Source organism: Castor canadensis, chromosome 14, assembly GCF_047511655.1.
Source record: "Castor canadensis chromosome 14, mCasCan1.hap1v2, whole genome shotgun sequence".
In the NCBI taxonomy this organism is placed as follows: Eukaryota; Metazoa; Chordata; class Mammalia; order Rodentia; family Castoridae; genus Castor; species Castor canadensis.
The window spans coordinates 57,526,126-57,539,315 of NC_133399.1; the positions used below are offsets into that span (position 1 = coordinate 57,526,126).

The 13,190-nt window shown below is 34.5% G+C and overlaps 1 long non-coding RNA gene across 1 annotated transcript; it reads right to left on the reverse strand.

Annotated features, from left to right (window-relative positions):
* Positions 1-2,477: 2,477 nt before the first annotated feature.
* On the reverse strand, positions 2,478-6,151 carry LOC141416424 (uncharacterized). Its single transcript, XR_012441150.1, has 3 exons — positions 5,998-6,151; positions 4,011-4,049; positions 2,478-2,573 (listed from the first exon to the last, which is right to left on the reverse strand). It is a non-coding gene; the product is annotated as an uncharacterized lncRNA (long non-coding RNA).
* Positions 6,152-13,190: the final 7,039 nt, after the last annotated feature.

Genomic DNA, 13,190 nt, shown 5'->3' on the forward strand with positions numbered 1-13,190 from the left:
TTTACAAAACAGACAGCAGGAGGGTAGAACAGGTCCTGTCTGGGGGATTGGTACCAGTGGGAGGGGGAGATGTGGGGAGAGGGTATAGGAGGGTGAATATGATACCAATAGTGTGTACACATGTATATAAAGGGAAAAATGAGACCTTTTGAAACTATTCCAGAAATGGGAGGGGAATAAAGGAGAATGATGGAGGGGGTAAATTCAACTATGATACATTGTTAAGAACTTTTGTAAATATCACATTGTACCCCCAGCACAACAATAAAAAAATAAATAAATAAAACAAGTAAAATAGAAAAGAGGAAAAAAATCCAAAATCCAAAATGCTCCAAAATCCAAGCACCAATATGAAGCAGCAAATAGAAAATTCTATGACATGAAAACAATTGCCAATATATACATATATATATAATACATAATTCATAATAGAAAATTACATTCAGGCTATGTATGTATATAAAATGTATCTGAAATCAAAATGAATTTCATGTTTATACTTGGGCCTCATTCCCAAAATATGTTATTATGTATATGCAAATATTCTGAAATTTGAAATATAAAATATACAAAATAATTCTGTTCCCAAGCACTTGGGGTACAAGATGTTCCACATGTACAGCAATTATGAAAAACTGAATGAGGTTTCCTCAAAACACTAAAGGTGAATTACCATGTGATTGAGCAATCCCACTCTTAGGTATTTACCCAAGAAGATTAGAAATTGGCTTGTGGAGAAGCTGTATACACCACCATCTTTACTACACCAATATTTACAATAGCCAAGTTATAGAATTAGCCAGTCTATTAATAGATGAATGGGTAAAGAAAATTTGGTTTATATTCACAATGGACTATTGTTCAACCTATATAAAGATGGAAATTCTGTCATCCATGACAATGTGGATGAGATCATAACGTTCAGTGAAATAAGTTAGGCACAGAAGGCAAATACCACATGATCTCACTCATATGTAAAGTCTAAAAACACTGATCTCACATGAGTGTGGAGTAGAATAGTGACTATGAGAGTACAGGAGGGGAAGGATGGGGAAAGTTGGTCAATAGGTACTGAATCACATTTAGACAGAAGAAATAAGTTCTGGTGCTACACTGCTCAATAGGTTGATGATAATGATAATGCACTGTGTATTTTTTAAAAACTGGAATTAAGGAATAAGTTTAAATCATCCAAATATTTGGATATTAAATAATAGGCTACTAAGTAATGCATAATTCAGAGTGGAAATCAAAATAAAAAGGAATATTTTTATCTGAACAAAAATGAAAATACAACATATTAAAGTTTGTGGAAAGTAACAAAGAAAAACAGAGCAAATTTATACAGTTCAATGCATTAGAAAGGAAGATTAAAATCAATGAAGCTTTTACCTCAAGAAGCTAAGGAAAGAGCAAATTAAGGTGACACGAGTGAAACAGAAAACAGAGATAAATAGAAAAACCAACAAATCAAGATCCAGTCTGGAGAAATTGGTAAGTGAATTAAATGGGTAAGTTCTTAGCAAGATTGATCAGACAACAGGCATCACTGTTATCAGGAATGACAGACAGAACCTTGAAGTTATAGGCTCTATACATTAAAAATGATACTATCAACAACTTTAAAGAGAATGATTCATCACTAAACAAAATAGGTAAGTCCTTTAAGAACATAACATCTAAAATAACTATCACAAAAATAAATGGTAAACTTGAATACTCTGAATACTTTATTAAAGAGATTGAATCTATAATTAAAAATCATCACTCCAAAATCTCTAGTTCTGGAGCGCTTCATTGGTTAGTTTTGCCTAATATTTAATTGAGGACCTTAACTTTACACACATTCTTGCAGAACATGTAAAATGAAAGAACCTCTTCTTAATTCATTTTATCATTCCTCACACCAAAAATTTACCAATTTTTGATCCTTACACTCAAGCCTAAGCTCTCTGGGTCCTTTTTGGAAACTGCTAACCTGCTTTTTGGGCTTTTTCTTGCAGGTCACCTGGCCAAGGGGCAAGGGAAAATCAGGGAGTAGAGGGAGAGTCCCTTAAGAGAACATAGCCCATGAAGTGAACACAGACCCTCACAGGTCTGGTTGGGGTTGTGAGAGGGTGAGGAAGGCATATTTGGATTTCCACTCAATGTTTGTGCTGCAGGTCAAGGCCAGTGTGCAGTCCTGGGCAGTAACATGGCACACTGACTGGACATTGTCCTTAGTGGGGGCACCAAATATATCTGGAGCCCCAGGCAACCAGAAGAGGCTGGCAGATGACAGGAGAGCTGCAGAGAAGAGAATGGGAAGATAGTGGGAAGTCAAGTGAGAATGGAACTGCCCAAGTCTGGACCATTATCCTCACTTCAGGGCCCAGATGCAGCAGTACTACAGCCCTGTGGGTTGAATTCTGAGGTAGAGGATGAGGAAAAGAAAAACAGACAAGCAGAATGCAAATTGGTCCACACTCAGTTTATTGGTTCCATCAGTTTGACCAGGGAAGGAAAGGTTGAACTTTCATTTCTCAGTAAGACCCTCGATGTTTCCATTACTTTCTTGGAGAGATGACTATTTACTGTGGAAGAGAACATAAACACATATCATGCTCAAGGTAACTATAGCAAATTCATTCTACTGAACAACATACAAATGGAGTACTTCCAGTAATACATTCATGTGGCAGAAAAAAAGAATCCTTGAAATAATGTCCACAATTTTATTAAAATTTTTTGACATTAGGCTAGGCACGGTGCAGCTACTCAGGAGGCAGAGATCTGGTAAGATTACGGTTCAAGGCCAGCCTGGACCAGAATTTCACAGATCCCATCTCAACAAATTGGCCAGGAATGGTAGTGTGGGCACCTGTAATCCTAGCTATGTGGGAGGCCATAGGTAGGAAGATTGCAGTACAAGGTCCACCCCCAGGAAAAAGCACAGATCCTATCTGAACAAAAACCTAAAACTTTAAAAAGCAGGGAGAGCTGGTGATTTAGCTCAAGTGGCAGAGTGCCTGCGTGGCAAGCACAAGGCCCTGAGTTTGAACCCCAGTACTGCCACTCCCTCCAAAAAAGAAAACCATTTGGCCATGAGTAACAGTTACTTTATCATTTTCTATGATTTCTGAGAAACTATCATTTTTAATCATAAGTACTTATAAATGAATTTCACATTTTTCATATATACTATTTCTGTATGCAGCAAGTTAATTTATTTACCTTTTGTAAATTTAAATACATATTAACTTTACTTTTCCATAGCAGGAGGCAATCATTTTTGGGTTTTCATACTGTAAGCAGCTTTTTGAGGCCTTCAAAACTCATGAATTGTAAGTCCTATGCCTACAGTTATGCTCTGATTATAAGTTTGTATTATAAACTAAGATTTACATCTTGTTAGCATCAACTCTTTAATTCTATTTAACAGTAAGAACAAGTTTCCAATAAACTTAAGACCTTAAGACAATATTACTAAACTGAATAAAAACAGACTAAAATTATTTAAATATTCATTTTCCCTTTTTTTTTTACCATTGTTGTACTGGGGGTACATTATGACATTTACCAAAGCTCTCACAATATATCATAGTTGAATTCACCCCCTGCACCATTCTCCTTTATCCTCCCCCTCATTCTTGAAATAGTTTCAGTAGGTCTCATTTTTCCATTTTCTTAAGAATTCATTAATAACAAGTTTCATACAAACTGATAGGTTATTTATTGGTCAGTGCTTTAACAATTCATCTACCTAATCAATACTTAGGAATTAATTGTGGAATACTAATTTTATTTTTAAATATATATTTATTTTTAAAACTATCCCTTAGAACTAAATAACCTTTTGCAGTTGCTTTAAGTGGGGTGAGGAGGGAGTTGAGGGGGAGCGATAATGGGGGCAATGTAAATAATGTACAATATAAGTCTAATTGGAATTGTCACTATGAATCTGCCCTGTATAATGAATAGATCCTAATAAAATTTATTTTAAAAAGAGAAATATCTCTTCATACACTTACGTGCTGCTATGTGTCTCAGTGCTTCCCTGTGTTTTTGACCTAACAAAAACAAGAAATAACACTTTTAGGTTGACATAATTCAATCTGTCAAAGTTATGGTATGTTTAGTTTTTCTAGCAATTTTTTCCTTTTTCCTTTCAAAATTTTGGTTTTAAAAAAAGAAATATCTGGCAAATTTCCATTTTTACACTAATTATTATCAAAAGTGAAAATTCTTGGGCCTCCCCTACATTTTATGTCCACAGATTCCTTATTTCTAATCTACCACTTAAAATAATGGGAGAGAAAAAGAATGGAGTGAAGAAGACAAATTGAGATTCATTCACAGAGTAGATAGATAGTAATACAGTGAAGGACTTCAAAATTTTACCCTTTCAATCTTCTCCCTACCTCAGTTGCTTTTCACATTATTCTGATCTAGAAATATTCCTGATTTAATATAGTTAGTTCTCCCCCAAGCCACTAAAGACAACTGAATATCTACACTTGTGAAACTATGACTATGTATGTCTGCTATTAAAGCTCTCTATGTCTGGATGTATTTACCCAAGGAGTTGGCTCTGCCAGCATTTCCTACTGGCCCTCCAAATGGAAAAAAAATAATAAAAACATAAATGTAAAAAAGAAAATATGATAGTAGCTGTAACAGTAAAGCACAGCAACTGTATCTGACAAGTTTATTATACATCAATAAAAGAATAATCAATAATACTTTTCTGGTATATGCTAAACACAAGGCTAGATTATGAGTTAACATTCCCAAATTACTCTTTTCCCCTGTCTAGTTGAACCTCACTCCTACAAGAGGATTATAATGTGAATGGCATATTCTATGATAAGAGAATGAGGGACAACTGGAGTAATTCTAACACTATTACATGTTCATGTGTGGAGGTCAAGGCTAATGACTCATTCATTAACAAGTATTTATTGAGCAGTCATTCTGCTCATTGCTACCTATAAATTGGTGATGAGTGATTGGTGATGAGAATATAAAGAGTGTGTAATGTTTCCAGGAGAACTGTGCCCTCTATCACAACTCCCTTGTTGACAGTGTCAGAGCGGAGACAGTTAAGAAAACTCAGCTCTTTGTCACATTTAGTTTGGAGAAAGTACTAACTAATGCCTAAAAGGGTGGCTATGTTAGGAGACATTCAAGAACAAATGATAAAGGATACAGAAATGTGGTGGCTTTCCAAATAGATGAGTTGACTCCATCAGGGAGGAGACAAACTGAATAATTTTGTGGTATGGCCTAAGAAACATAACCTGTGCATATAAAAGGTATTCTAGAAAGGCAGTGGATTGACCGTAACTAAAAGAGATCACTTTAAGGAAAAATAGTAGACAACACAAGAAAATGAAAACACTGCAAGAGAAAGAAAGATGAACAGACCAGTAAATATTGGGTAAATCCAAGAAGATCACAAAGCCTTAACTGTGGAGCATGGGAAACAAAAAACTTAAAAAGAACTCAGAAATCTCTCAATAACATGACTGTGAGATGTTAAAGGTTGTTCAGCAAAGTAGTTTTAATGTGCCTATGGTACTGTCTCTTAAGTAAACTCCTCCTATGGGGAATAATCACTTACTCAGTTGTTTATATTGAGTTTGTAAGTAGAAGTGCAATTCAAAGAAGTAATATTTTCCTTTGCATAAAAGCTAGATAAAGCATAAAATACAAAAATGTTCAATTTATGAGTTAGTTTTACAGTCTAATTATAAATACCTTCTTTCTTACTAGATTTCACAAATATTCTCTGACATATCACAAGGGTAGGCAATTAATAAAAAGTCAACTAAACAAAGATTAGTTGAGTTAATCAATACTTGTCACAAGAATGGGAAATATTAACGTTGTTTAAGATGCAGTGTTTTATCAACTGTGGCTGCTAAAAAACATACTTAGCAGTTATTTGTGAGTTAGCAACTTTTTCAATCTTTGTTTTCAACATATTTACTTGTATGAAATACTGCCTAGGTTTACCTGCTGGTATATGGTTGTGTGTTATCTTCTGATGTGGACCTAAATAAAAATAAGGTTGAAAAGTTAATACTAAGAAACTTGCCTACTTTGCAAATGAAGAACAGACTATTTTATACCAAAACTAACTCTTTAAACACCTAGGCACTTGCGAATAAGTAGCATTCTTCTTTACCCAAACAGTGCAACATATAGTACAAAACTCAAATTTTCCCATGGAGATAGCAGAGGTCTTTTGTTTCTCATGACCTCTATAAAATATATGTTTGACTCTAAATTCCTAAATTTGAGGTTTAAGTTAGCTTGTTATTTTTTATATATATAAAGTACTATCTGTTGTAAATTAAAACTCCCATTTTTGTCAGGGCAGTTTAGTAAACTGGACTGGAAGAAAAATTTCTCCTTTCTATTCTACATGTATCAAAAAGCTAGAGAAAATAGCACAAAAATCTAAACCAAAACTGAGAATGATATCCAAAAAAAAGCTTTTTCCCTGTATCCATGAAAAATGAAGAATAATAAAGCTCACCGGAAAAAAACAGGAGCTAAAGGTAAATTAAATATCCCCTAAGGTATATTAATGAACCTGGCTTGGAAGGAGTTGAGGGTATGTACCATTGTGTTAGAAAGTTGGAACGAAAATGCTTACCTGAGCCTGGTAGTCCCAAAGGTAGGTAACAAAAGCTATGACCACTGGACTTAAGAATGTAACAGACAAATTTTCTCAGGAATTTGGACAGGAAGGATGAGTTAGAGATGCAGGAACTGCAGGCCTGAACCATGTAATAGGGCAGGACCCCAGTTGCTTAATTCTACTCCACACAAATTTGAGCCAGCCAGCATAGAAGTGATTTAAGACTCACACCTCAGGAGAAGTAAACTGGAAACATTCTCCTCTTCCCATTGGAGGAGAGTGCCAACTTAGGGTTGGTAGACTAATTTCCTTCCTTATTCTAAAAATAGACAAATGGCAAAAACAGTAACACAAAATACTAACTTAAAATTTAAGGGAAGGAAATTGCTAATGATTAAAAAAAGAAAGGAATTGAAAGTGGAAAAGATAGATAGGGACTAAAAGCATAGTGACTCTAGGGTAGTGACCTCTAAGCTGAAGGACTCAGCTTATCAGAGTTGAGACCTCTCACAAAGTTGGAACTGACTTCCTTCTGTAATCCTGGCAGCCATAAAAGGCCATACTACCCATGAAACAGGGATTGTGAAAGTGTTACTACTAGACGTTGGGAGGCATCAGGGAAATTGCTACCCAAGTATGGATGAAGATGAAACTCCTAGACGTGGGACTCCTCAGCACTTAAACTGGCTTAGGGATGTAGAAGGCAAAGGAACCATAACCCTTTACCAAGTATAGGTTGAGGATACAAATATGTGCTTCCCATTAATTCTAGATCACCAGTGTAACAGTTCTTATAAAATCTGACACTTAGAAAGGTAAAACATAAGCTCCATAAGAAGACTTCTGCAAAGTAGAATATGCAGTCTTCTCATGAGAAAATCACTACTACTTAATACAACATTACAAACAAAAACAGCCCCTAAGAATCAATGTCGACAGCCAGAGAAAAGGGACAAATACAGGTAACAGAAAAGCTTGAAAAAAGAATATTTAGTGTTTCCAAAGAGGGTTAAAAAGGAGCCTTATTTAAAGGTTTAAACTCCTTTAAATGAGAAATATCAGAGATGGAAAAAAATTGATTTTTAAGTTACTTAGGGAAATCATCCAGAATACCAGATTTAGATAGAAAACAAATATAAGAAAGACCAGTTAAGAAATATGGGAGACTTCACACTCAAGGGATTTAGAATAGAGGAGATTCACTATTTGAAGAGATAAGTCTAATACTTTTCCAAATTTGAAGAAATATATGGGTCTGTACACTGAAAGAGAATACTGAGTTTAGTTCATGATCTATCATAGAACAGTGAGAACTGAATTTGTGGTTAAGAAGCATTAATAGGAACAAAATGCTATTTATTAATGGTAAAAAGATCAGAAGATGTTGGTCAATATAATTAATTCTTCCCAAGCCATAACTGTGATAAATATTTATATATCCAGATTTGTGAGCTCTGTCACCATTTATCAAATTTTAGGCATTGGTTTGCTTATAAGCAATATACTTATTTAACCCTAGTTTATAACTTCTAGGCACTACACATTATTCTTCTTTACTCATTCAACTTATTTCCTCTTAGACTAAGACATTTTATTCCTTGTACTTTTCCAGAATAGACCTCTAATAAACATTTAATAAGTAAAGGACTAATTTATTAGAAGTAAACATAGATACAGATATAAATATATAGATATATATCCTGGTTTTCAATGTATTACTTTATCAATCGAGATTGTTCAAAAATATTAATAAATTAATTTATTCACAGATTTTAATATGTATCTTTAAAACATCATCTAACATACTTACCCACTGGTGTATGTGTGAGTGCTGCTTTCTGATTTTGATCTAAAACAATTTTAAACAGTGTCTTAATTAGAAAAACTGTCTTTTAAGAAATATTATCTCTTTTCTTACATAAAATAATGTCCAAAGGACACTGAAAAAAGATGCAATAACATTAGTATATTCTCATTTACTTCATTCACAAAGAGTGCAAATTTCAAATCTTGCAGTGAATAGAGTATCAAGAAATCACAGATTTGCTTTTTCCCTCTTTTTTCTTTTTTTTTTTCAGTACTGAGGATTGAACTCAAGGCCTCAAGCATGCCAAGTAAGTACTCTGCCACCAAGTTAGATCCCTTTTCTTATCAGTTCTAAACACAGAATATATGACATGTGATCCTGAATGTCTTCTGATTTTCATACCCCAACTTTCAACTTTTCATTCATTGTTAAAAAGCTGATGACATATTGCAAACTAAAACGTAAAGTGACTTCTAGATGATCTGGTAGAGCAGGCTGGCAAACCAGTTTTCCCTTCCCATTCCTTACATGAAGGAGTGCTTAAAAACATAACAACATTTAGTACACAAGGAAAGACTTCTCCTGGTACTCATAAAAATTATAAAACTGTGAGCTCAGAGCTAACCATAAGCTAAGGATGAATGGCTGCAGAAGTATTTAACCAAGTTATACACACTAGGACCATATTACCCATGAAACTGTAATGATAAAAATCATGACCAGTGACCTTTGGAACTTTTCTAGGCACTACACATTATGTAGTGGGCACATATGGATGAAAGTGCATCAGTGAGAGAAAAAGGACTCCCAAATGTCAAAACAGTGTGGTGTCAGGACCCTGGTTTACAATCTCACATACCTGAAAACACCATGCAAGTATATTAAATATTGTTTCTTTACAAGAAGAAAAAAGGAAACAATCTACATATACTTCTCTACAACCCAGCACAGGCAGAACCTATGATTAAAAAAATGTCACCACCACAGAAAAACAATGAATTCACAGACCAACACAATGAAATCTGGTTTTAAAAAACACTTTAATGTAAGAACATTCATGATCTCTACAGAGATCTTTATAGAAAGATAGTCCAAAGTCTAGCACAGGACAGAGATAGAAAGAGGAATCAGAGAAATTAAAGAGTGATTTCTAGAAAATCAAACATAATGTGAGATACAGAGTTTAAAATGATACATGAAAGTTAATTGCAAACCATAGAAGTATAATTTCTAATGTGACCAAGATAAAATTACAGATTGAATTTATCTTCCTGCTGAAGCACCTGGAGATCCAGACAAAAAATATGAAACAATGGTTTTCAGGCACTGGATATTTAAAAATACAGTATGGCGAACTCTGAGAGAAGAAAAGAAACAAGATGAGGCCTGACTGAATCCTACTGGCTGCCCTGAATTGTAGTGTGGGTGGTTGCCAGAAAAAGTCCAGGCATCTTAATGAGATGTAGCAATAGAATTGGGAGTATGGTAAGGCAGACATCACAGAGAGCAGAGAGTATAGAAGACGTCCAGAAAGAGCCACTGAGGTCTGTGCAAAGTGCTGCACCATGCATACAAAAAAAACCCACCTTAGCTACAGTAATCATTTACTCAAAACAAATAAAGTGAATAATCTCTTGTGTTCACACTGGGACAGGAATAGTTTATGTTCCCACAACTGAATTGGAAAATCTCCTAACTCTCAGACACCGAGTTGGGTAGAATTGCTCAGAGGGTATTACCTTACATTGGTGTCTATTCAGACCCCGCTTAACAGAGCCTAAAAGCAATTAAATACTCTTATGTAGAAACAAGAATACTCAATCCATTCCTCTAAACCTACACAAAAATTAAATTAAATGTAGATGTAAAACCTAAACTTACGAAACTTCTAGCAAAAAAAACAGGAGAAAATCTTTTTGAACTTGGGTTAGGCACTTCTTTCTCAGCTAAAATACCAAAATCATGATCTATAGGTGAAAATGGTATGGCGCATTTCATCAAAAATTAAAATTTTTTTGCTGTTTGAAAGATTGTTCAAAGAATTGAAGGAAAAACCTTAGAGTGGGAGGACATATTTGCAAATAACATACATGATGAAGGACTTTTATCTGGAATGTATAAATAATACTCAAAGTATAGCAACCAATTTAAAAGGATCAAAAGACTTGAATAACTTGATAGTAAAAAAAAGATAAATACCCCAGTTTAAAATTAGCAAAGAATTAGAATATATTTATCCAAAAATGATGTACCAATAGCAAAATAACTACATGAAACAATTGCCAGCATCATAAGAAACAGGCAACCTAAACCTATTATGGGGTATCACTGTACACTACTCAAACTGCTAAAACTAATAATGAGACCATACCATTTGTTGGCAAGGATGTGAAGGAGCCAGACGTTTCATATACAGGTGGTTGGAATACAAGATGTTACAACTGCTGTGGAAAACAATCTTGCTCATTCTTTAGAAGTTAAACATATACCTATCATATTATCTGGCTACTCCACACTGTTTTTATAAACCAAGAGAGAGAGGGAGGGAGAGGAAGGGAGAAAAAGAGAGAGAGAGAGAGAGAATATTCACATAAAGGCTTATAGCTTATTTATTTCAGCTAAATACCGCAGGCAATTCAAATATTCACCAACAGATGAATGGATGAAAAAATATGGTATTTGCATAAAACTGAATAAATCTCAATAATTAAAAAAGGTCAAACTATTGATACAAGAACATGGCTGTCAGTATATTTATGGGCAGTGAAATAAGCCAGATAATAAAAGAACATATATTATGTTTCCATTTATATAAAAGTCTAGAAAACAAAAAATAACCTTGTTAATAAGTGTGCTGGGAAAACTGGATATCCACATAGATATGAAAAACTAGACCTCTATTTCTCATCCATTAATTAAAATTGGATCAAAAATATTAATGGAAGAATTTTGAAATTACTAGAGAAAACAGTTGAAGATATAGACACAGGAAACAACTCTCTGAATAGGATTATAATCACCCAAGAAATAACAGCAAGAATTGAAAAATGAGATTGTATAAAATTATAAAAGCACAGGAACCCCCAAAGAACCAACATTCCAATGGAGACATGGACACATTAATTAAACAGGGAATTCTCAAAGGAAGAGGTACAAATGGCCAGTAAATACATGAAGAAGTGTTCAACTTCCCTGGTTATAAAAGAGATGCAAGTCAAAACAACACAGATTTCATCTCACCTCAGTTAGAATGGCCATATTCAAGGGCAAAACAATAACAAATGCTGGCAAGGATGCAGAGAAATAGGAACCCTTATAAATAAGTACAACCATTAAGGAAAGCAGTATGGAAATTCCTTCAAAAGCTAAAGATACCTATGATCCAGTAATGCCACTCCTGGGCATCTATCTAAAGGAACATATGTCAGGATACAATAGAGATACCTATACACCAAGGTTCATCATAACACTATTCAAAATAGCCAAGCTATGGAAACAACCCATATGCCCTACAACTGATGATATATACATCAGTTGTAGGTATATATACCTACAACTGTGGTATATATACACAATGGAATATTACTCAGCCATAAGGAATAATGACATGTGGTTTGAAGGTAAGTGGATGCAATTGGAGGACATCATGCTTAGTGAAGTAAGCTAGGCTCAGAAAGACAAAGGCCATATGTTTTCTCTCATATGTAGAAGATAGAGCCAAAAGATAAATATACACAAAAACAAACATGATCATTTACAAACTCATATGTAGAACATATGACATCATCATATGACTGTGATTCCAGCCATGTAGGAGGCTATAAATAGAACTACAACTGAGGTCAGTTGCAGGCAAAAGGCAAGCAAGACCCCATCTCAATCAACAAGCCAACTGTTTGTGGTGGTGCATGCCTGTCATTCCTGCTATGTGTGTGGAGGTGGCAAAATAAAATAAAATAAAAATAGAATTACCCTATGATCCAGCTATACTACTCCTGAGATTTACATATAGTGTGAGTGTGTGTGTGTGTGTGTGTGTGTGTGTGTATCCCAAAGTAATAAAAAATCAGCACATTATAGAGATACCTGCATACATGTGTTTATCACAACACTGTTCACCATAGCAGCCTAGGTGCCCATCAACAGATGGATGGATTAAAAAATGTGATATCTATACAGTCATTAAATAATTCAGTCATTAAAATGAACAAAGTCATGTCATTCACAAGAAAAAGGATGGAACTGAAGATCACTATGCCAAGCAAAATAAGCCAGACTCAGAAAGAGAAACATCCCATGTTTTCTCTCATATGTGGAATCTAGGGAAAAAAAAAGACATGAAGGCATAAGAGGACTACTCAGGAAGAACAGGAAGAAGTGGGTCCTGGGGAGAGCAGTGGAGGGTAACAGAGCGAGAGGGAAATAGGGGTAAATATAATCAAAGTACATTATATGTATGAAAATATAACGAAACCTATTATTTTATGAAATTAATATACACTAATAAAAAAATAGTGACAGCAGATTTGCAGTAATCTAGAGGTAAATGGATGAGGGGTAGGCAGGAAGAGGGGATTGTGAATGAGTATAAGGGGATTCTTGGCTGTGACGGATACCCTCATACTCTTGATTGTGTTGACTAGTCTTAGCTTTCAAATATTAAAGGATATCAAATTATACACTGGAAATATGGGAACTTTATATCAACAGTATCTAAATAAAACTATACGTTAAATAACAAATAATGATATACTT